Source organism: Triturus cristatus, chromosome 4_1, assembly GCF_964204655.1.
Source record: "Triturus cristatus chromosome 4_1, aTriCri1.1, whole genome shotgun sequence".
Taxonomy (NCBI): Eukaryota; Metazoa; Chordata; class Amphibia; order Caudata; family Salamandridae; genus Triturus; species Triturus cristatus.
The window spans coordinates 705,843,115-705,869,038 of NC_140585.1; positions in this window are offsets into that span (position 1 = coordinate 705,843,115).

Consider the following 25,924-nt stretch of genomic DNA (forward strand, 5'->3'; position numbering starts at 1 on the left):
GTGTCTAATTTCCTATGAAAAAATGAATGGGGAAAACTAACTTTGGAAGTGCTACCTTTTCCACTGGAATCTTTGGGCCCAATTTACAGAACTAACTTAAGACAAAATCCTAAACTTACTACCATTTTGGTATTCACAGAAAGCACTTACTCGTTTTGGTATTCATAGAAGGCACTTACTCATTTTGGTATTCATGGAAGACACTTACTCCTTTTGGTATTCACAGAAGGCACTTTCTCATTGATGATTCACAGAACCAACTTAAGACAAAATCCTAAACTTACTACCATTTTGGTATTCACAGAAGGCACTTACTTGTGTTGGTATTCACGGAAGGCACTTACTTATTTTGGTATTCACAGAAGACACTTACTCATTGATGATTGACAGAACTAACTTAAGACAAAATCCTAAACTTACTACCATTTTGGTATTCACAGAAGGCACTTACTCGATTTGGTATTCACAGAAGGCACTTACTCATTTTGGTATTCATGGAAGGCACTTACTCATTGATGAGTAAGTGCCTTCTGTGAATACCAAAATGAATAAGTGTCTTCTGTGAATACCAAAACGAGTAAGTGCCTTCTGTGAATACCAAAATGGTAGTAAGTTTAGGATTTTGCCTTAAGTTAGTTCTGTGAATCGGGCCCTACATTGTCTGCCGCAGAAAGAAACAACTGAACAGAATTACACAAAATACTTTCATGTTCAAGTAAACTGGACAAGTGGATGCATCTTGAAATAGTCAACGTTCTTTCTAAAATCCCCATTCATAAGTATAATAGTCAAAATGAGCCTGATCATAACCAGCCATACTATCATCAATTATCATATATTGACACATTTTATAATAGAGGCATGACCTCATTTAGTAGATGTCATTTGCTTGTTATCTTGCCCATTTCTACCAACATCTTATCCAATATTTGGCAGTAGTTATGCTCTTAACTTTATATATAGCTGCCGTTTCCCTGATGGGTCTGCTACCCAGTTTGGAGGCAAACTTAAAGATCCCCTGGGAGAACCTACTTATTGTGGCTCTGGTATTCAGTATATGCTGTGTCCATGTGCCATAGCCTGTGAATAAACTGCCCAAATAGCAGAAGGAGGTAACTGGGACTGTTGGTGTATTATCAATAAAAAAAAGTTCTGGATGGTTTCCGCTCCTGTCCACAGACCATGGTAAAAGTTTTGGTTTCATTTATGACCATTTTTTTAAAAGCCATATATTCACCAAAAGCGTACATCAATTTCTGCAGGCCCACTGGTGTTCTATCTAAAAGTACTGCGTCATCCGCATAAAGCAGCACTGGTATTGAGTGCCCTGCAGCCATGGGAGCATCGGCCTGTAGTGTCTGTAATAAAATGTGAGATGAGCAGTGGTGCCAGGACACAGCCCTGGCGGATGCCACACCCTACTTTAAAGTTTTGTGTGCATTCCCCTTAGGGGCCAAAACGAACTTGACTGTATATTTCTCATGAAGACGTGAGAGAAACCCCATGATTGGTCTCGGTTCACCTATAGTGGACAGTGATGCCCATAACAGATTATGATCTACAAGATGAAAGGTACTGCTCAGATGTGCAAAGCATAAATATTAAGTTCCCTTTTTGGCCCAGGTGTATTGCCCTATTATGAGCTCATGGTTAATACATTGTTCTACGGTCCCCAGCAGTTTCCTAAAACCATACTAAACTGGCGTCAGGATCGAATGTTCTAGTGTCCATTCCTCCAGCCTTAATAATAGGACTCTACACATTACATTCATTGAGGAGTCTAAGAGTGAAATTGGGCGACAGTTTTTGGGATCTGCTCTGTCACCCTTTTTATATATTCCTATTATAATTGATGTCTCCCAGGAGAACGACAAACAACTGGACCTTGGATGCCACATCTCAGCCCTGGGTGCATGTGGAAGCAGATCTAGCTCTTCAGGTCTGAAAATAGGTCGCAGACAGCAGGTTTCTTCCTGTTCTGATTGTCCTCAGGCCCAGTAGTGTTCTGAGGAGCTGGTGATAATCTGCCACTTCAGTACAGTGTACTAGTCAGAGTATTTGAATGAATTATGGACACTACCTAACCAATTTGGAAAAGTTCCCAAGGACAAACCTTTCCCTTTTCTGCACATTCTGTTTATCTTACTGAATACTATTCCACAGTGCCACCAGGGGTGTCGTCATGTTGATCAGCAGCCACCTCCATCCTATCCACACCAAACTAGTTCTTGAACCAGCTTCCTCAGTGAGCAAAGTTAGGAGGGCTGGAGTGCACCCTGGGATCAAAATGACCCTCTCAGCTGGTCTCACACCACTTAAATATGCATGGACAGACCGCACCCTGGCCCCTTTCAATTAATGAAGTTCCTGGAACCTCCTAAATGGCCCTTCTGGAAATAACCTCACACCCAAGCCATTCTCCAAAAGGCCTATGCCATTATCTTTGCTCTTGAAGAAGTTTTCACATCTACTCAAGGTTGGAACGCTTGGCAGGGGGCTCAGCTGCTGGCAGGCTACTGCTAACTGGCCTACTGGAGCTTCAGGCAGGAAAATTATAACTTTCAAAAAATCACCTTATCTGCATATTTATCACAAATTTGGCATTGCACGGAATTTGATTTTTAATATTTAAAACAGTGAGAGAATAGACTCAGACCTTTTTTCAAAACCAAAGATACGTAAATACCACTTTAATTATATTTGAACTTTTCCCACAGAACAAACCACAGTACTTAAACAGTGAAAATAGCTTTTCTGGCTGGTCACTATCGGAACAAGTGAAAATTAAATTCTTACATGCTTCATTTTTAAATACCAGTTCCCCTGCCTTGTGGCTTGCAAGGCTTACTTAGGGGGGTCACATAATTTACATTTAAAAGTAGATTTCCTTCCTGTCAAAAATTGTATTTTTAAAAGATCTGCCTGCAGGTTTAAAAGATACAGCAGTCAGGCTCCATATGTATCATGCTTCTAGTTCACAGGAGACATTTAACTTACCTGAACCTTATGCCCCGGTCTTACCAGAAAGTTCAAAATGCTAATAAGGGATTAGTCAATTCTGTCATGGTTTAAGGGTGAGAGCACGTACACTGGGAGCTGGAGTGAAAAAAACACCAAAATCGAAGAACATGGGGGAAATTTAAACATTAAGGCACTTCCTCAGACCGACAGACAGACAGATGGTTAGCATGGAGTAAGTTGCAATTACCAATGGATTTGCAGCCCCCAACTTTAGGATATACTAACTCACGGCCCAGGTACAATTTGCACATCATTGGTGTCATAACATTCAGCAGTCCTTCATCATGACATTGGGGTAGGGCTGGCATATCATGTTCCCTGCACATGGTGCTGTGGTGGACTGCTGAATCACAGAGCAATGAGATACATACAGTGAGATGCACCTGCTGGGCATGGGACGGGTTGGCCAGACTGGTGGGGATAGAAAGGCCATACTCACCAAATTTACCACTACTCAACAACCCTGCTTTGGCTTTGACTGGTGCTGGTGCTTAAGAAGTTGCGTGGCAAGGGCATGGTAGCATCGAGGATGTTTTTGCAAAACAAAATTCCTAACCCTGCCTGAATTTTCACAAGCTCAAAAGAGTACAGACATGGACCATCACCTCCGTATATTATGAAGGAGCTATTCTTGGGGATGCTAGAGGAACTGGCAGATTCGAAGCTTCTTACTTTGATCATCATTAACTAAAGTCCCACTAAAATGAACACACAAATGAATAATTGAATTGTGAATCATTCAGATACTGGAGGTCTGAATGTTAAAGCAGACCTGGAGCTGGACGTGGCGCATGAAATTGATGAAGCAAAGTGGTTGTACTGATGTCAACAAAGTAAGAATGTGTCCCCTATTGGAAAATATAGTTAATCCATTCATAGAGCATATTTTACCCCTGTTAGCCTGCTATGGTATGTCTTGGTGGGAGACTGTTGGAGATGTAGATCACTAGATTTTCTGGAATGGCCTAGGGTTGCTCTCTGGTATATGTATATTTGTAGAAGATAATTGCAGAAATCAAACTTATGGTTACTTTTGCATTGCCTATGACACTCATGCTGGCCTTACTTTAATATGGGAGGGACATTCCTGAACACTCCCTAAAATTGACTGCTATCGCTTTACTACTGTCCAAGCAAAGGGTTCCAATTTGCCTGAGAAGGATAACGGCTCTTTCATATGTGAATTAGATCAGGGATCTTACTTCCTCCTGTGCTCAGTCTTATGCATATGGTTTATCACTCCCATACAACTCTCATCCTACAGACATTTGGGAACCACTGAGAACATATTTACCCAACCTAAATGAGTGGTAACAACTTTACATATGGGCTGCTATTACAAATGTGTGTACTCTGCTTTCTATTGTTGCCCATAATTATTTGTCATGTCCATGCACTTCATTGTCGTTATCTTCCTTTTATTGCTGGATAACACCATTTCTGTAAATATGTATGCAACGCAGTTGCAGCTACTGCAAAACTCAAGTGGGGGGGTCGGGGAGGGAGGCACGGGACGGAGGATTAGGGAAGTAATAGGAATTTAAAAAAATGTACCTGTTCTGCCACAGATACTGCTGTGCATCTCGTGCTCCTCTACTCTCCTGATAGTGTCCCAGCAGTCTCTGAGACACCAGCACAGGCTGCCCACCCAATGCCAGCACTGCTCTGACTAGCATGACAGCAGTGCCAGGATTGGTCTGAGTGGCTTAAGTTTGCAACTCAGAGAGTCTGTGCTGTTTCTCCAACTCGGCTGTGCAACACAGCTGGGTTGGAGAAACCTAAGTTTGCATGTTTATTTGGCCAGCCTAAGATGGCCAGCCAAACTGTCATGTGCACTTACAGTGCTGCACTACTCCTCCCCTGCCGTCATCAGGGCCCGGCCACGCCCAGACCTGGCTGGCTCTAGCGACAAAATAAAAATAAAATGGTATTAAATTTGTCTTATTATCATTTTATTTTTACAGTTTTTTCAGCAGAGGGCAACACTCCTCTTCATAGCGGAGTAGCCGCCACTAATGCAACATTGCTTTGTGTCGCACATGCTGCCTGGCTTAATTTTGAAAAAAGTTCAATAAAAGTTTCTAATAAAAAGCTTTGTTTTGTTTTGGGATCGAGGTCTCAAGAGGGCTTTGAACTGAGCCAGAGACAGACATCTATCTTGATCCTGGCTCAGGCTTTCATTGGCTTTCCCATCTTTAGGACGTCATGCTTGTATCTCTTTTATTCTTACTGACACAACCTATCCCACTGTCACACTAGGATATGTTTTTGCTGTAGCGTTTACTGGGCCCTTTTTACTTTGCTCTTCTTAACAACAATAAAATGGGCCTCTGACAGATCTTGCTCCTTGGTGAAAGGGGTTGGTTATTTAGGGAATGGACAGTTACCCAATGAGAACCAGGAATAGGATAACTCTATTTACAAACTCGAAATTAAACTCAAATAGATAAATCTTATCACTGCAATCCCAAATCTCCTAAAGAAACGTTGGCGAGTAAGAATCATACAAACCAGGAGTTCCATTAGAGCTAAGAGAAATAATAGCATCAGAATTTGATCATTAGAAGATTCCCTTTTGCATTTGTCTCTAGTTTTAGGGTACCCCAGGAATAATACTCACAAGTAATGGTGAGTCAAAAAGCAGAGTCAGATCAAGTAGTGAATTTTAGTTTATCAGATAAAAGATGGAAAATATTTATATTTAAATAAATTTAGTATTCAGATTACAATTCAAATAGTAATAGAGTTAATGTAATATACCAACGCTTCTGATTTCAGAGTAAGTAAAATGAGAAAGTGGGGTAATTTCTCTCAGCCACAGTAGACCCCCCAAACACACACAGCGCATGCGTTTGCATGGATAGGCAGCCAAGTGAGTCATAGGAGAGTTCAGCAATGTTCCATGTAGCCAGTCCAGTCTGTCAAGACAGTAAGCTGTCTTAGTCTGCCGCCATAACAGGAAGAGTCACAGTAGCATGACAGGGACCCTTCATTCTACAAGGATCGATCTACTCCAGAAGTAAAGGCATAAGGGCTGCGCAATGTCCGGGCAGACAGAGCAGACAGGGCATCCAATATGTCTTAAGATAGGCCAATATACTCAGTCCGTTTCTGGGATGACACTTCCTGGCATTGCTTCAATTTGTCCGACCACTCAATATATTGGTCAGTTGGAAACGGATGAGCATAATGCAGAAGTAAAGAAGACACAAATCTGGAAAAATAGGTGGATCGATTATGCAGTTTCTGAAGTTATTCAATCATGCGACACATTGAACAATGACACATTTGAAAGGAAGAGCATAACAGTTCAAAAGGGCACTTTCCCAGGCAGATAGTCTAGAGTGTAGTAAAAATTATAGCAAATGCACTGTTCAGTGCAGGAGATGTCAAAGGAAACAATTACTATTTCATTACTTCTGGCAATACAGTGGAATGTTCCCATACCCTTTGGTAATACAAGTCCATGATTTCACTGAAAGTATGAGGACTACAGGAATTTAAGCTAATATATACAACAAGATCATGTTAACTATAAAACACACAATGAAAGAGAAATTAAACATATAAGGCACAGTTAAGTATGATTGTGTAACACCTACTTTTCTAAATTCATATTATTATCATTTGTCTTATCTATGTTCACACTCATATTTGAATATCAAATTGGTTAGCAATATATTCCATAACATGAGAATTTTCCAACACATGTTAACGATTTGGATACAATTTCATTATTCAAAATCACATCTATATTAGTTGGACGAATAATATATGCCTCAAATCTATCTTTCTTCTGCATGCTTTTACGATGCAGTAACTATGCTTCATATATTTGTGTCACTTTTCATAACGAGTAACTTGCACGTTTGCTGTGTTTTTCACAAAAGTTGTCATATTTCATTTCTTTGTCATAAAATCTTTTTGATGTCATTTCTGTTCTATCACTGTGCAAATAAAACCCAAACTAGCCTGTGTTAATTAGCTCAGCTGTACACCATATTATGTGGGCAGATGATAAACTTTGTGCCCTAGCACTTCAGAAGTTTTATTTTGGTAATATGTGTTCTTGCTTTGACTCTGACTTGGATTGATGTTGCTGTTGTGTGCTTCTGTAATCTGAACTCTTGGTTTAAGGAGTTTGTACATTCAGGACATGCAGTCTAAAGCAGCAGTAATCAATTGCCTGTGTAGGTAAGAGTTTTGGGTATTAATTTACATAGGGTTTATATAGTGCTACATTTTTCATAAATGTCGCCCCAGAGTGCACATGAGAAAAGTTAAAACAATATGCAAAGTTTATGTGTGGTGGAGCGGATGCTCCTCTGATCAGTATAGAGATTAATAATCAAAAGACCAGACAAATACAGAGTGTTGTATTTTGCAAAGCTGGTTGCATAGAATTTTATGGTCCTTATCTTCTGGTGTGAGCGCAGCAGGAGATCGCTATGTCCTCTTCTCACAATCACTTTAGCCCTCATGTGACTGAAGACATTGTACAATTCTAGCACACAAAGTGCTTCGCCTAAAAAGCCAAGACAAGCTGAAGGGGTTACTAATGAGCACCTTGCATGTATTTGGCATGGATTCCATGGGTTTAAAACAAAATCACAACTCTTAAAAAATAAGTGATGATCAACAGCAAAAAAAAAAAAAACGCCATAAAATATGTAATAGTGTGCCGCAAAATTTACGGTTCTGAGCTGCGACATTTCCAAATCCATCTCCAATATCCTAGGAGACAGTATGTATACATGTGGTATGTATGATGTTGGCTGTAGGGCCTCACTGCAGGCCATGCACAGGGTGAGGTTGGTGTTGCATATGGTAATAAAATATTATTAGGTAAAGTGGCGTTATAGTTAGGAATTGTAATTATATCTCACTTTAACCTTTGTTTTTTTCAGTGAATTTCTAGCAATTTTCTTTCACCATCAAGTAATATTTTATTATCATATGTAAAGCCAACCCCATGCTGCGCATGGCCTGCGCTAGCGGCCAGTCCTTGTGCCCCATCCCCTATAAGCGCCCTACCTCCAGCAGCACACAGCCTTCTGGCATGCGCAGCGTACAGTTGGTCTTGAAGATTCTGGATGCACTCATGCACATTTACTGACTTTGTCAAAACACTAAACTATAAAAGGTCATCGAATTGGCCTTACCAAGGAGTAAACATATCAATATATATGGAGCAGATCGAGCATCTTTGTCCAAAAATAGACAATATTTTAAATCAAATGCAAATTTTTGTAATTCACACAATGCAATGTTTAATAACAATGATTATTATGAAGATGTTTAATAAAGTTTAAATAAAAATATATAATCAGCATGTCTGTGAGTCTTTCATTTAACTTAGTTTTTATGAGTGCATTTTAAGTCCTCAAAAATGTTCAAAGAAAGACCCTGAGATTTAAAAATAAAAATCGACATGTCTGAATTTTTCTATTTCCCACAAAAGCCAATCATAAAAACAATCACAAGCGGGCCTTGTACTCCAGCTTCAGAGCACAGAGCTCCAGCTAAGAGTGTTTTTGAAAAATGTGGTCGGTTCTCCTAGGGTCATGGATTTAATGACCCAGGAGACTTTCAAATCAATTCAAAATTATTTATTCAGCCGAATAGACTAGGCAATAAAAGTATATAATATCAAAAGACAAATCCATAATATGACAATAGTAAGAATCCAAATTTACTTTGATTTAAAAACATTTAAAAGTATGAATACATCAGTGCATTTAGGTCTCTGAGCTCATCGTATAACCAAGTAAAAAAAAACGCAAGCACAGACACAAACAGAAACACGCCCACAGATACACAATTATCAGGCAAGATAGGAGGGCAAAAACCTCAAATAGAGTCCTCCATGTGCTCCTACCTAATGCCAAAATAATAAAAAAAGACACCTCTATCTAATGCCATCTAACGAAAGGGGGATTCAGTGAAAGCAAGTTATCCATACATAGTTTTTCTGTCCCGAATGGCTGCTTTCAGAAAAGCACATACGGAAAAAAATTGTATGAAAGTAAGAACAGTAAGTGGTGCAAGGCTACTCTACACTGCCGAAAACCTAGTTTGCATAGCAAAGGCTGGATAAAGTGCTTGTGTGCTAGACTGTACGATTTGCAAAAGAACATAAAGTGCAAAAGTGATTGTGCAGATTGATTCTCACAAGGACAGATCAAATCTGTGTTATCAGTGGAATCAGGGGGGTTTTTAAAAATCAGTAACCAATGAATGGATCAGGCCCTAAGACGGAAAAGAAGAGATCCCTCCCATCTTGTGAGGTCTGAAGACAGATACACAGGAGATAAACCTGGTAAGAAGGATCTCTAGTAAGTAAAAACTGAGTATTTTACGAACTCGGTTTTCATTCTTAGATCTTCACTATGTTTCATGTATGCTGCTTTCACCTCTGCCTTTGCAGCTTTAGGAATACTGTTAGGTTCAGAGAACCAGGCGTATAAGCCCAGGGTTCCTAAAGTGTTCTGAATATAACTTAGCCAAGGGATAGGCATGACCTTTTTGTGCACATCGAGTATATGGTCCCTACATAGCTGTGCTGCTGGGCTCATCCAGACACTGACCTACAATAGGAGTGGCGCCACGCGCTCTTTGTCTAATATATAGGCCTGATTTATTTCTGAGTGTATAATGAAGCAGGATGTAGTCGGTGGTAAGCTCAGCAACTGCAGAAGAAAGTGGTTTTCCTTGGACTGAAGGCAACGCACTATTTTAAAACCCAGACACCCGCGCAAGAGGTGACTGCACTAATGCACTGAGAATTCTAACATTTTAGTGGAGGTAAAATAGTCCCTCTACACTCTGCTCTTGAAAGATTGCAAACAGTCCCTGCAGTTCTACAAACCTTTTGACGTCCTGCGCCAGGTGGGGGTTCCAGGACCCTGATGAACTAAAAGTTAGGCCTAGGTAGCAGAAGTTATTCACAGCCTTTAGGTCTTGCCCTTTGAGGCTGATTTTATAAAGCCTTATTTTCCCTGGTCCGCAGGACGTAATGTTCAACTTTGTAAAATTGGTTTTCGGATTCCGGTCAAACATAAAAGAGCAGAAAAGCTCCAACTGTATCCTCAGTGCATTTGGAGTAAGGACAAACAGCACTGCATCGTCAACATAGACTAACAGTGGAATTGGGGAGCCTGCTATTCTAAGGATATCTGAGGGGTGGGACTTTAAATGTGCTGTTAGTCCATTTATATATAGAATTAATAATAAAGGGGCAATATGCATCCCTGCTGCACTCCACTCCTCAAGGGGAAAGCAGCAGAAAGCTCACTATATGAATTTAAGTGCACTCTAGCTGACAGGTGTAAGTGTAGTGAAAATAGAACATTGATCAATGAGGGGTCTACTCCTTGATCCAGGGGCATTATCTATAGTTTAATTCTGTCCACTGAAACAAAAGCAGTGGACAGATCCATGAAGGCATGATAGATGGGGGAGCGCCTGGCGTCAGTATACTTTAAAACTATTAAAGCCAGGTTCAAACACTGCTCGTTTGTGCCTAATTTCGGGCAGAAGCCAAACTGGAAGGGAGAGAGAATACCCTTATCTGCTGCTCAATTTAGTAGGCGGTCACAGATGACTCTGATGATAATTTTCATTGTATCATCAATATGTGATATTGGGTGGTAACACTTATTGAATATCGAGACGATTGTTGCAGAAGCCCATGAAGGGGAAATATTTGATTTAAACAGGAATTAAAAGTATTAGTGATGAGGGTGCCCCAGATCTTAGGCAAGGATTTCACCAGGTCTATGGGTACCCCGTCTGGGTCTGGTGCTTTCCCTCCCCTCCCTTATTGTGATAGATGGCCGATTCTACTTCCTGCAACATTAGTAACAGGCGGCGAGCGCTCCTATCTGTCACGTAGATAATATAACGTCCTAGGATCTTCCCCAATGGCCAAAATAGAACAGAAATGAGTGATCAAGTCTGAGCTTAAAATATTATTTTGTAGGCGAGAGTTATTAGGGGAATTTCTAGATTTAATTGTTTTCACTAAATCCCAGAATGACTTGCTGTCCTTCCAGGGAGCTGTGTTTTCTAGCAGCTCCTAGTCCCGTTTATGAAGTTCCCTCTTCCTGTTTGAGAGCTCAGTTTTATACTCATTCCGTGCCAAAGAGATCATGCTCCTGTCCCTGGGTTGCTCTTTCAGGGCCTTCCTCAGCCTGCGGATTGACTTTCAGCAAGTCTCATCGAACCATCTGCAGTCGCTTTTGCATGAGTGGATTGGCTTAATCATTGACTATCTCATAGTCTCTGTTAGCATATGATAATGCATAACCACCGTCTCGTGCCCAGTCTCAGCTAAACACTTAAGAAATAAATAAATAAAGAAGTATAATTGAACAAGGCTATTTTCAAGCCTGGTTTGTATATCTGATAGAAAATTGAAGAGACTAATAAAATATGTGCAGATGGTGTTAACAAAATCATTGTTATAAAAATTTACCAAATAAAAAGCTGTATTTGCCTTTGGGATCCGTATTAATTACGCTAAAAAGATGGGTGACCCAGAATTAACCTGCCATACCTCTGCCTTAAGACCTAAATTCACCTAAATGGCCAGCCCTCCTATAGCCCGACCCTGAGTTGAAGAGATGGCATCACGGGAATAGCAGGCGTAGCCCTAAATATGCTGTGCAGAGGTGAGCCATGTTTCTTGTAATGCAATAATGTCAAACTTTGACACAAACGCCCGCCAGTCACTATTATTAATCTTCCACATTCCAACTCAATATAGAAAGAGAGCTGTACTATGTGGACAGAGTGACAGAGGTGTCTGTAGTGGGCTTAGGGACAGGTGCAGCACTTGAAATTACTGGTGAAATATCTGCCTGGGCTTTAGTAGAGGTGGCGGTAGAAAAGGTCTTGTTGCCCGTATGTCAGTCCAAGTCAGTTAGTACGTCATACCTGTTAGATGTGGATGCAGCACATGAGGTGCGCTGTAAATGCCATGTGGCCTGCATACTGGCTGTAGCATTGGTGGAAGAGGTAATAGCTAAACAGGGGGATAAGGTTAACTGAACAAGGTTTTTCAAGCCCCCAATTAATAGTTGTACATATATCAGCTGCACAGGGATGCTGGTCGCATGAGAGTTTGCACGACTAACGCTATAAAAAAGGATGGGGTCTTAAAAATGTCCAAGTGGGACCAGGATAATAGAACTATTGGATGGAATGCTGCACCAAAAGTTAAAAATCAAGTAGTATACCTTGTTTGGGGTTCTAAGATTTACCAAAATAAAATGTCCTTGTTGGTCTGGGGGGTTTGGCGCGATCCAAGCATATCTCCTTACATGTAAGATGTCTCCTGCATGGGAGAAAGACATACTTCTGTGACGGACCAGCCAATCTAGGGTTCTGTGGAGGACCAGTTAATCTAGGGTTTTATTAAAGAGTTCTTCATAAGATTCACGCTGGCCGTGTCTTAACTGAGGAACACCCAACAGAACAGCAACAAGTGGGCAGGCATCTGTGGGAAGATCAATAATAGGAAGTTGGTTGGGTGAGTGCACAGGAGAAGTTCTATTGTCAACTCCCTTCGTGGCCAGAAGATGACCAGGGACTGAGGTAAAAGTGTGATCTACGTTTGCCTAACTGATACAAGATTGCTATTCAAGGTCCAGTTAACGAAATGTAAGCTGCAGTGGGGACGTTGTTGGGAGGACACGATTACACCAAGGGTGTGACAGATGATCTAGGTATGGTTCCCTTGCCCATTGGGTATACTATTAGTGCTGCCTGACTGGGATGGAGAATGACCGCTACTAGGTAACAAAGAGGCTAGTTTAGATTCTATGTTGTCCAAACATGTGGACAAAGGAGAAAATGCTGTACTGAACATTATGTGTAACTTTTCTGAAAGAGACTCCAAGTTAGCAGCCAAGAGGTCGTTAATGCAACTATGGAACCAAGTCTTTTCATGCTGTAATGCTGACAGTGAGATTTTTGGGCCAGTCTTTGCAGATGGTGTTGGTGTATTCTCAACACCTTGCGTGAAACCAGAAGGGGTTAGATGTGGACTACTGTCTGATTACGACCCTTGCCTCATTTATTCTTCTTTGGCAGCTTCTGATGGTTGGCCCTTTTAGTTGTTACAATGGCAGAGATGGGCTCGGTGGGTGTAGTGTCCACACAAGTTGCACCCGGACCTTGAACAAGCATAGATATTGGGCAAATAGATGGGAGAGTAGAAGAATCCAGAATGGAAGTTGGGGGGATTGAGTAGGCCTTTGCTGTGGTCTCCTGGATTCAAAGAAAGTCTTCACTCTGTACAGGCGATTCCACTACTGATGACGTTGATGCCTCGCTCCAACATCCGGTCTATTGAAGTTGGTTTTACTAAGGGTGCTGAGACAGAGCTGCCACCTCCTGCTTTTTTCCTCCCCATATTTAATCACCAGAATCTTAATAACAAGACCCGGAATTTGAAAAGTAAGTACTCAACCACAAACCCTGTGTAGAGGTAGGGCCACGCATTAAACTCTATGTTAAAAGAGATTAAACAGTACCTCTGCAGAGTAGGTCAAGGGATGTAGGCTCAGGTGCCCTCGCTTCAGCTTCAGCTTTCTAGAGTTGTCGTTGGAAATGGTGGAGTTGTGACCAAGGGCTCAGACAGTGGGGCCAGCCACAGCCAGCCATGGACGGGTGCAGACGGGCCTGCTTTGGACGCAGTGGGAGCCCCGACAATGGAAGTAGGCACCTCCGGGCGCATTGCAGGAGCCATAGGCATCGTCAGCTACAAAAGCTTCTGCCGCCTGTAGCCCTCTGCCCCCTTCCTGAGTGGAAACGGGCATCCCGAGGAGACTTACTAGTTTTTCAATGCTGCTTGGGGGCTTCTTCACTCCCTCCAGCTCCCACAATATTAAACAAAAAGTTTAGTGGTGCCCTTGCCCCTTCTAGGAACATAACCAAGCTAAACAAAAAGTGTAAATAGCCCTTGCAGGGCATTATGTGGCATTCCTTGAAGTCACAGTGAATAACAAATAAGCGTCTCCTGATGATAATTTTTTATTCACTTACATTTTTATATATATATGTGTGTGTGTAAATATATGTATATCTATATATATTCACTGAAAAAAAACATAGGTTTCAGGGACGTTACAGTTACAAATTAGCATTTAAAAAACCTCTGGAACTCACTGAAAAACCATAGGTTTCAGGGACGTTATAGTTAGTTGCACATTTCACTCGTACAAAACCATAGAAATTTGGCCGTTATAGTTAGTTGAGCTAACTATAACTCACGCCCCCGCAATGCACTGCTGAAGACGTCACATATTACATCATTCACGACATGGTCAGTGACATCACTGATGACATCACTGATGAATTTCAAAGGTTTTTAAAATGATAATTATAACTGTAACGTCCCTGAAACCTGTGGTTTTTTAGTGAATTTCAAATGTTTTTTAAATGCTAATTTCTAATTATAATGTTCCTTAAACCTATGGTTTTTTCAGTGATTTTAAATTATCATTCCATTCTCAACCTAGTGAAAACAGCCAATATCCCCAGTTTTCCAGCAATAGCTTCCGCAAAAAAAAATCGCCACAAATGACAGCAACAACTAACGGTAATAAAATGCAGAGTAGGCGTTCCCGTGCAAAAATAACACAAAAACACCACTTCCCGATATTTTCAACGAGCAGCCAAATCTGGAGTGCGTTCCAAAAATAAGCAATAATCCTCATTAGTAGTAGGAATCTACCATTTGCTTTTTACTGGTGTAAACCACGACCACTACCTACAGTGTGAAAGGGAGCCCAGCCCAGAATCACATCTGAAGAACAACACATGTCATAAAGTTAGTGATCATGCAGCTCTGACACCCAAGAAGGCCACAACACCCACTGCCACCAGCCTCAGGATGCCCCCCTCCGGACCACCCTCCTCCCTACTACCACCAATAATGCACACAATACCAAGTGTAGTGGTGATGTGCTGGACAGATCTCACTATGCAGAGCACAAACCTCTCCATATGTACATATACTGCTGGTACATGTAGTGTTGTGCACAGTGGACGCAACTATGTTACCTCAGGCAGTGGAGAAGATCTCGGTCATGTAGCTGTGTTGTCCCCCCTGGAAGCGGAAGCGGAGTGGGCTGCTCCAATGTAACCCTGGGCCTAACACTACGCTTCGCCCACGTAGTGTACGTAGCGCTGCCTGCTTCGCAGTTTTCGAATTGGGCGAAGCAGGCAGCGCTACGCACACGCCAGGGCGAAGCATAGCTGCCTGCCGCCCGCCACCCGCCTCCCGCCCACCCTCCTTCTAAATCATACCCGCATGTAAATTAAATAAAAATTAAAGAGACTTACCTGAAGCGCGGCGTCTCCGGGGCTCCCTCTTCCTCATTTCCAACTTCTTCTGACAAATGCGCATGCGTGGACGCCCGCCACAATAGTAATTTTTCCTACTAATGCAACTGTGAAATCACCAGAAAAAAACGCAATAAATCTCTGCCTATAATTCCTCTTTGCACACAGAGTCATGTTTTCACATTAGTCCCAAAACGAAATTTCTTTGCCAATTTGAAACCACACTTACTGCTCTTTTTTTTTGGGCAAGTGAAAATCACTTTTACAGACTGACACATTATGAAACCACTTTTTGGATTTTCTTAAATGCACATGTCCAAACTGCTTTTTCAGACCACCACCATGTGTAACCTGGGTGGCTGCCTACACTCCAGCAAGGGCAACCAGCCTTAGTGATGCTGAATGTATTTGCATTACAGACTGAAACCTGAAAACCCCACTCGCTTGTAAATACTGTGCATGATTATACATGGCAAGCACATGGGTGTGTGCTAAGAGTCTGCTTCTTCCCCCAAAAAATCGCTCCCCCTTTCCATCTAATGCAATTGTGAAATCACCAGAGCAAAACGCAATAAATCTCTGCCTATAATTCCTCTTTGCACACAGAGTCATGTTTTCACATTAGGCACAAAACAAAATTTCTTTGCCAATTTGATAGCACACTTACTGCTCTTTTTTTTTGGCAAGTGAAAATCACTTTTACAGACTGACACATTATGAAACCACTTTTTTGATTTTCTTAAATGCACATGTCCAAACTTCTTTTTCAGACTACCACCATGTGTAACCTGGGTGGCTGCCTACACTCCAGCAAGGGCAACCAGCCTTAGTGATGCTGAATGTATTTGCATTACAGACTGAAACCTGAAAACCCCACTCGCTTGTAAATACTGTGCATGATTATACATGGCAAGCACATGGGTGTGTGCTAAGAGTCTGCTTCTTCCCCCAAAAAATCGCTCCCCCTTTTTCCTACTAATGCAACTGTGAAATCACCAGAAAAAAACGCAATAAATCTCTGCCTATAATTCCTCTTTGCACACAGAGTCATGTTTTCACATTAGTCCCAAAACGAAATTTCTTTGCCAATTTGAAAGCACACTTACTGCTCTTTTTTTTTGGGCAAGTGAAAATCACTTTTACAGACTGACACATTATGAAACCACTTTTTTGATTTTCTTAAATGCACATGTCCAAACTGCTTTTTCAGACCACCACCATGTGTAACCTGGGTGGCTGCCTACATTCCAGCAAGGGCAACCAGCCTTAGTGATGCTGAATGTATTTGCATTACTGAGTCCAACCTCAAACCCTTAAACTATTCTTTTTTTTTCCAGTACACCTTAATTTATTGTGAAAACATAGTCCATATTATTTTACATGTTCCTCACATTTAAATTTCTCCCAAAACAGAAAATGATAAACGCAACTTCAACAAAAAGAATTTCCATTTCTATTATTCATTTCTTAATTTGCCATATACATCTCCTCTCAAACTCTATCCTCACCTTTAAAATTAGTTAGTTGTGAAAGAAATGTGGCACTCAAACAGCAGATTATCAGAGCCAGGATCTCTGTTGTGTTCACCTCTCTCCTCTCAGCAGAACCAGATAATGGCAAACTTTCCCTCTATTTTTCCACACATATACATGTAAGTTTCAAATCTCAGTGCTTCCCCCTTTTTTTCAAATGTAATCACACATTTCTATTGGTTGAAAACCAACCCTTTTCCAAAAGTACCCTGCCCCCAACTTGACTTCTGCCTAGTACCCTTCCCCCAACTTGACTTCTGCCTGCTACCATAGCAATAGCTCATGGAACACTGCTGTGTGGAGTTAGGTCAGAAGTTCGCCACACAATGTTTCAATTCCACAGAGCAAGAGTGCTTGACTTTTCAAACCTAACAGCAAATCCATAGTACTGTTCTTTGGTAACACATTTTTCTGTACCAATACAAAACATGCTTCTATTATTTTACACATACAGCCTAGTTTTTATTCTAGAATGGTATGAAACAGCCAATCAGTTCTTTTTGTTTTGAAAAAAATATGTATGCCTCCATTTCCAAACTGTCTTTCTTTTCATATTGCCATTCTACTGAAAGACACCTCCTGAGTGCATCCAGTTCTCCTTTGAAGATGTTCACAGTGTGGATTGTAGGGCACAGCTATGTCTTCTGGAGTGAAAGTTTGCAGAGAAAACAGATATGGTGAGAGACCTTGCTTTGCCAAATGTAGACATTAAATGGATTGGTCAGAGAGGGTTAAAGTGGCACCAGTTGATGCCATTGGTGAAATCCTTCATGCAAATCCAACACCCTGACCTCATAATAGTGCACTGTGGTGGCAATGACCTAGGCACTTTGACTGGGGTGGGTCTGGAAATGCTTATGAAGGACACCTTTGCACAACTGTTTTCACTTTTCCCTAAAACTGCCTTTGTGTTTTCCAACATATGCCAAAGGCAAAAATGGAACTGGTCCAATCATTTCTGTCCGCAGATTGACAAAGCAAGAAAGCACGTCAACAAATCTGTTTCTGCTTTCCTCCGTGACTATGGTATGGGTGCCATTTACCACAACAACTTGCGTTATGACATGCAAGACATTTATAGAGGAGATGGTGTGCACTTCAATGATGAAGGGAACAGAGTCTTCCTTTTGAACCTTAGACTCTGCATCGGTACTTACTTGTAGGTACCACTAAAAAATCACTTCAAAAACACAACGGCTCTTTTTAGAGCCCCCTAATATCTAAACACTTAAATCTGAATTTTATTTCTTTTTATTTTTTTTTTCTACCGTACGCGTACGGTTAGCTTACCGTACGCGTACCCCGCGATTTTTTTAAAAATCAATAAATGTTTTTTTTGTACTTTTCTGTCCTTCTTTGACCCCCTTACAAATGTTAGGGGGTCTGTAACTCTCCTCATTGCCCCCTTTTCTTGTTTTCACTCTTTTTTTTCAGAGTGAAATACACAAAATGGCGGCCGCCGCTTCCTGGTTTCGGCCGATTCGAATGTTTACTAAGATCTAAGAGCCAATCAGAATCGCGCTCGCGCACGCCACCGTACGCGTACGGTAAGCTTACGGTAAGCGTACCGTAAGCGGGCTCAGATATATATATTGATTTAAAGGCTATTTTCTCAGAATCTACTGAACAGATTTACACCAAACCTACAAAAGGCACTTCCTTGACCTGAGGACTACCTCTCTGCCAAATTTCTAGTAATTCTGTTCAGCCGTTCGGGCTGTAGCTCGTTCTAAAGGTCCTATGGAAAAATGCATGGGGAAAACGCGTTTTGGGACCCCCCTTTTATCTCAGCCCCCGCTTGACGAATCCCCCCGAGACTTTCAGGGTAGGAGCGGAGCGTAGCGCCCCACCTATTTTGAGAAATTCGCGAGGATTCGTCAACTGGCGCCAAAGTTAATCAAAATAGAATGTTGCGGTTTTCCTATGGAAAAGGGGTCCTAACTATATCTACCTACTGGCGACCGCCAGTAGGTAATATATATATATATATATATATATATATATATATATATATATATATATATTTATACTTTACAGAAACATGCACAGTGCACTTTAACTAATGTTAAATAAATCTACCTGGCTGTATTTTAGATAGTTTATATGTAATATTTTTTAAAGGTACATGTTAGTATTCACAGTTGGATATCAAATATCGGTGTAATATGCAGGATTTGCCTTCCCTCTCCTTTCCTTACATTTTTGTTTATATCATGGATTGACCTCATACTGACATGGAGGGCCGAAAATAGCCTCCCCCTGCATCTCTGTGGTTAATTTTTCAATGCCAAGACTCTTGCGAGTGTATATGGAATTGGTCCTCTATGAATGGGTCTGTACAGTTTTATATGTTTTTTGCACAATCTACATGCCATATGTATTTAAAAAATCTGAATTCGCTATTTTTGTCAAAGTGTCCATGAAACTTTGTGTACTTTACAATCAGATTTTTCTTTTTACAATCAAAATGAAAAAGTTGAAATGACTTTGGTTGTGTCCCCTTTAAAACAAATGTATGTTTTTAATTGGTGGTGGGGAAAGGGTAGTGATTTCCCTTTAAATTGACACTCTGTGTATCACTCTATGACCCAGTAGAAGGCTCCGGCCGAAATAGATAGGTCAGTTTTGGTTGTTTTGCACCTCTGCACTTTGCTTGTTATGGCTCCATGATGTGTGGTTGCTTGCAGAGTTTCGAATAAAGCACCTTGTCGCTAAGGATTTTGTTGTGCCGTTCTTCTGTTCGCTCTTGGAAAGTGGAGTGCATTACAGGGCATTTCTTCACAGAGGTTGGAAGTTTTATATATATACATATATTTTTTTATTTTTTTATTTTTTATTTATATATATATATATATATATATATATATATTCAGTGAAAAAACCATAGGTTTCACACACGTTATAGTTAGCTGGACATTTCACTCGTAAAAAACCATTGAAATGCCCCCGTTATAGTTAGTGAAGCTAACTATAACTCGCGCACCCGCAATCCACTGCTGATGACGTCACATATTACATCACTCATGACATCACTGATGACATCTCAAATTACATCACTGATGACATCATCCAGTGAATGTTTATTTTTCTGAAAATGAAATATGTTTTATATATGTATATCTCACGGACGATGGAAGAATAAATGGGTATATAAGTGTCTAAATGGATGATTTGTTTTTGAAAAATTGATTGTATAACTGACTGATTAAGTGTATGTTAGTGAATATATGGCTTACTGAGTAATGTTTAAATATGTAATTATCTGTATCAGTCTCTCACTTTGTGTATAAGTGGCTGCATGGGTTGGTGAGCAGCTACATGGGTGTTTATATAGGATATTAGGTGGTTTTTTGAGTATCAGTCTGAGTGTCTGCATGGTTCGGTGGGGGGTATTACGTAGTGCACAGGTGCATGAATGAGTGACTCACTGGTTGTATGTGTTGAACACAACATGTGTGCAGAACTGTATGGGTGGATGAGTGTGTGTATGGGTGTGTTAGTGAGTGAATGACTGTCTCAATAGTGTCTTTATGAGTAACTACATATGTTTTAAACTAGTATATGTGACTATTGGTGTATATAAGTGAGTATATGTGAGAGTGAGAGATTGAAAGAGTTCCTGTATGAATAAGTATGTTTTTCTATAAGTGATTTTTTAAAAGACTAAGTATGTGTAAGTTTCCGTAGAAGTAAGTGTGGTGGTGTGTGTATAACTGTATATGCAAATAAATCTATGTTTGATTCTTTATTTTCATGAGTGAGTATGTGTGTCAGTAAGTCTGTGGATGAGTGGCATTGTGTAGCAGGATGTATAGGTGTATGAGTACATATGATGAATGAGTACATGTATGAGTGACTGTACAGGACTGTTCGTGAATGTGTGGATGTGTATGTGGATCTTAGAATTACTGAAGAGGTTGTTGTAACTGGTATTGGTATGTCCATTTTTTTGAAAATTTTAGTCTCTATTTTTGAATGTGTGTTTCAAAGGTTATATTAGGGTGAGAGGAGGTCTGCCACTCTGTCACAAGTATGATGTCATCAGTGATGTCATTTGAGATGTCATCAGTGATGTCATGAGTGATGTCACTGACCATGTCATGAGTGATGTAATATGTGACATCATCAGCAGTGGATTGCGGGTGCGCGAGTTATAGTTAGCTTAACTAACTATAACGGGGGAATTTCAATGATTTTTTACGAGTGAAATGTCCAGCTAACCATAACGTGTGTGAAACCTATGGTTTTTTCACTGAATTTGCAAGGTTTTTTAAATGCTAATTCCTAACTATAACGTGTGTGAAACCCATGGTTTTTTCACTGAATTTGCAAGGTTTTTTAAATGCTAATTCCTAACTATACCGTGTGTGAAACCCATGGTTTTTTCAGTGAATTTGTACGGTTTTTTAAATGCTAATTCTTACCTATAATGTGTGTGAAACCCATGGTTTTTTCAGTGATTTTGTATGGTTTTTTAAATACAAATTCTTATATTAAACGTGTGATTTTTTTTTTTTAATTTGCAAGGTTTTGTACATTTTTTTTTTTTTTTACTTTATATTCTCTTTAAACACTATGCTTAAATTTTAAAAACTCTGCAATATTTTTTTTTTCCCATTTTTTTTTTTACCAAACAGGTAAGATATATTAGTATAACATAGTGATTCTTTTTTTCCATTTTCTTTTTTTTTTTTTTTTTTTTAACGTGCGCGCATGGTAAGCTTACGGTAAGCGTACGGTTTGCGTAATGTACGTAATATTTCTACTCTTATTGCGTATGGTTACGCAATGTACGTAGCCGTGCGTACTGCGTACGCGGCGTGTAAGCGCATACGCTACACGCGCACGTTACGCGGAAGTGTTAGGGCGTGCCTGTTATGCGCATGCACGCGTGCGCGTGTCTTTTATATGCGCATGCGTACTTTTACCGTAAGCGCTCCGTAAGCGCTCCGTAAGCGTAACGTACGCGCACGGTGGGTCATGTGATCAAGAAACAAAACTTTTGATTGGTTTAAAGTAGTTTCAGTTCTAGAACTCTCCTACACCACACCCATTCCCCTCATTTCTGCTTGTGATCCCTTAGGAGAAGGAGCTGAGTTGTCTTTGGGATACGATGGCAGACCAGCACTCCTCTTCTGAGAGTGAGGCTAGCAGCACCACCATCAGGCAGAGAAGGAGGAAACAGAAGAGTTCTTTTATATGGGAGTATTTTACTTTTCCTGAGGGCGAGAAAAAAGTAAATGCTGCTTTAGTGACTTGCAAGCTGTGCCAGCGTGTACTTTCTAGAGGTAATCCTAACAAGAAGTATTCCTTTGGGAATCACACTATGTTAAGACACCTTGAGGATGTACACCCTAGGACACATGCTCGACATACTAGAGGAAACCCTTCAGTAAGTCGAGCAAGCACATCCACAGCAGCTCAGCCGAGTCCATCTTCGGCAGCTCAGCTGAGCCCTTCATCTGTGGGGGCAGATTCACCTTTTTCTGGTCCTCTGGAAACTAACCATCGATTTGCGAGGGTTACAATGCGGTGCTCAAATTGCCATGGTCTAATTGTTCGTGGGGAGACCAGTGTTCCCCTAATTAACAACAGAAGAGACCAGCACATTTGTCCTACCAGCTAATATTCCCATTCTTCCTTTCCTCTGTCCCTGCATGAACACAACGGCTCTTTTAAGAGCCAACCTTACCTCTCAACTTTTTTAAATTTTTTCTTTAAAACTTTTTTTTTTTTTTACCGTTCGCGTACGGTAAGCGTATTTTTTTTTTTTTTTTTTTTAAAACACTAAAAAACAATTACCACATTACAAGGTCCTTGAGGGATTAATAACGAAATACTGAAAATCAGTTTGAGGAGAAGTGGAAAAAAGGGACCATCTAATTTCTGCCTTACCTGACCCACCCAAAAATTTAATTATCAATTTAAATTTAATTGAAATTGCTTGTAAAAATGGTTTTATTTTTCGAAAATTTTCTTTCTCAATCTGAAAAAAAAAGAAAAAAGTATTAATATTTAATAAAACATTTTATAATACAGTACACGTATTTACATATTTTCAAAAAACAATTTTTTGCCATTTTTTTGCTGTGTTCAGAATATATTGAATTTCACTATAAATCGTGAAAGCAATTGCATTCATCACTTAACAGCGGGCAAAAAAAAAATAACAATCTCAAAGATTGTTTTTAAAAAGCCCAGAATCTCTTCTCACTTAAACATAACATTATAGAAATGCAAAATATTCAAAAAAAATATCATCTAATAACAATAACTATTTCTAAAAAATACCGTCTGACTTTTTTGTTTCAGAAGCATAATCACAAAAATAATATATCTTAAATAACTCCACAATACATCTGGTTACCTTTCCTTTAGGCTAAATGGTAATTTTAAAATTCTTTTTTGATTAAATTTCCAATGGTAATCCAATAAAATTCCAAAATTTAAATTGTACAGATGTTACCGATTCTCTCTAAAATTTTGGTTTCCGAAAGATTAATTAGGAATTAAATAAATCCACAATACAATTGGTTACCTTTCCTTTAGGCCAAATGGTAATTTTAAAAATCTTTTTTGATTAAATTTCCAATGGTAATCCAATAAAATTCCAAAATTTAAATTGTACAGATGTTACCGATTCTCTCTAAAATTTTGGTTTCCGAAAGATTAATTAGGAATTAAATAAGTCCACAATACAATTGGTTACCTTTCCTTTAGGCCAAATGGTAATTTGAAAAATCTTTTTATTTGAAAATTCCAATGGTAATCCAATAAAATGGTAAAATTGTTTTGTACAGATGTTGCCAATTCTCTCTAAAATTTAAGTTTCAGGAAGATTAGATAGGAATTTGCTAAATCAAAAGGCAAACGTTGCTTAAAAACCAATTGACAATCATTACACATTGTCCAGCCTTTTTTACATTTTAGATAAACTGTGTAATGACCAGAAGTTACAGTAGGTCCATCATGGAAAATTATTCAACTGTTACAAAAGTTTTCCCTGAAATTGATAATTGCTGTCCTATAAACTTCTTTATTATAGTATCCAATTTTGAACCATCAGCTCTACATCGTTGCATCATTAAAATTACATACTCTCCGTATTCCTTTAAAATTAACGTTGAAAACATGTCAGATTTAAACTCACCGCATTCCATGCTATGATTAGCATCTTTAACTAATTTAGCAAAAGTGACTGTTTTACTCTCTGGCAATGTTAAATAAATAAACCTTTCAGAATCAACATTAGAGCCACATGTATTGAAACAGTTTTCACAACTATGTTCCCATTTATAAGAGACACCAAACATATTTTCAATTTGTACCCCTTCTTCTTCCAGTACCTGAAGAAAATACATCAATAATTCCTGTGCGTCTTGCTGTACATTTTGAGAAAACTGTGTACATCCTGAACATACATCTAAAAGTTTTCTAATTTCAGTAGCACTTTCTATTTTAGTTTTATCATTACTCAGCTTTTCAAAAAGGAGACTCAACTCAGAACAGAATCTTTTTCTCTGATTTACTATTATCTGCTCTTGCAAACTTTCAAGATAAAATACAACATTCAGCACTACATTAGCGTAGCAGTTGACACCAGAGCTATTTTCAAAATGACAACCAACAACCTCTTCAACATTTTCCTTTTTCTTTTTGCTTGCAATTACATCACTCCTCTTTTTTTTCTCTTCTCTACATACTCATTACAGACATTCTCAATTCTCCTTTTCCGAGAAACAACACGTTTTTCCAACACAGGATACTGACCTAAATGAGGAGCATAGGTTCTTCTTAATCTATTATACTCCTTTACACAATTTGCATCAGCACTAACTTTTGAGTCATCAAAGTCTATCATAAATAAACCAGATAATGTTTTCACTCGTGACAAAGCAACATAAGCCATACCTTCTTTGAACACAGTTGAACCAATGTTCATAAAAGCACAATCTACAGTCAATCCTTGAGACTTGTGAATAGTTACAGCATATGCTAGAGAAAACGGAAACTGTTTCCTACGTACAAATAAGTCTTTCACAAGCATGAAACGAACTGTACAACGACAAATGTCTATAACTTCTTCTATCTGATCAAATTTTATTTTTAAACATTCAATTCCATCTTTTTTCTGGTAATTAATAAAACCCACAACTCTTCCCATAGCTCCATTCACTAAACCTTTTTCAACATCCAAATTTCTCCTTAAAAATACTCTACAGTTCATGCAAACATATAGATTTTTTTCTAATCCAGCAGTTTTGGAAATGTTCTTCTCTAGTGAATCCAATGTATTTTTCAGTTTGCCTGTTAATGTAATAGTAATTCTTTCATGCTGAATTGTGGCCACTGCTTCCAATTTCCTAATCTCTTCCTTTTCCAATTTCAAAAGTTCCTCATTGAATATTGAGCATTCACGTAGAGTTGGCATTAAGCAGATGACACTTTTCTTTTCTGCAATGTTCTTGTATATTTTCTCTGCAACTATTTCTTCCTTTGGGAATAAATTATGTAGCAACCGACCCTGTAATGCTTTCGTGCCAGCTTCAGTGAGTAGTCCAATTCTGATATCTTTCAGAATACTTCCATATTCTTCATCGTTTGCTTGCCTCATATTAGTAGTAAGTTCCTTGTACTCAAAGAAGGACCAAATATTTGCATTACCAATGCTTCCCAATGACTTCTTTGTGTCTTCATGTGTCACAGTATTAAACACTGGTTGTCCTTTAACTGGAGTAAGCTGTAGAAGATCCCCAACAACTATAACATGTTTTCCACCAAATAACACGTCATAGTCTGTCCTTAAAATTTGCTGCATTCTTAAATGCACAAAGGCAAGCATTAAGTTTGATACCATGCTCACCTCATCAATAATGAGAACTTGCATCTTCTTCAATACTCTTGAAACTTCCAAGCATGCTTCTCCAGTTAGCTTGTGGTATTGTATTTTGTTCTCATGCTCCACTGGTAACATTAGCAAACGATGTAAGGTGATTCCTTTTATGTTATATGCTGCTAAC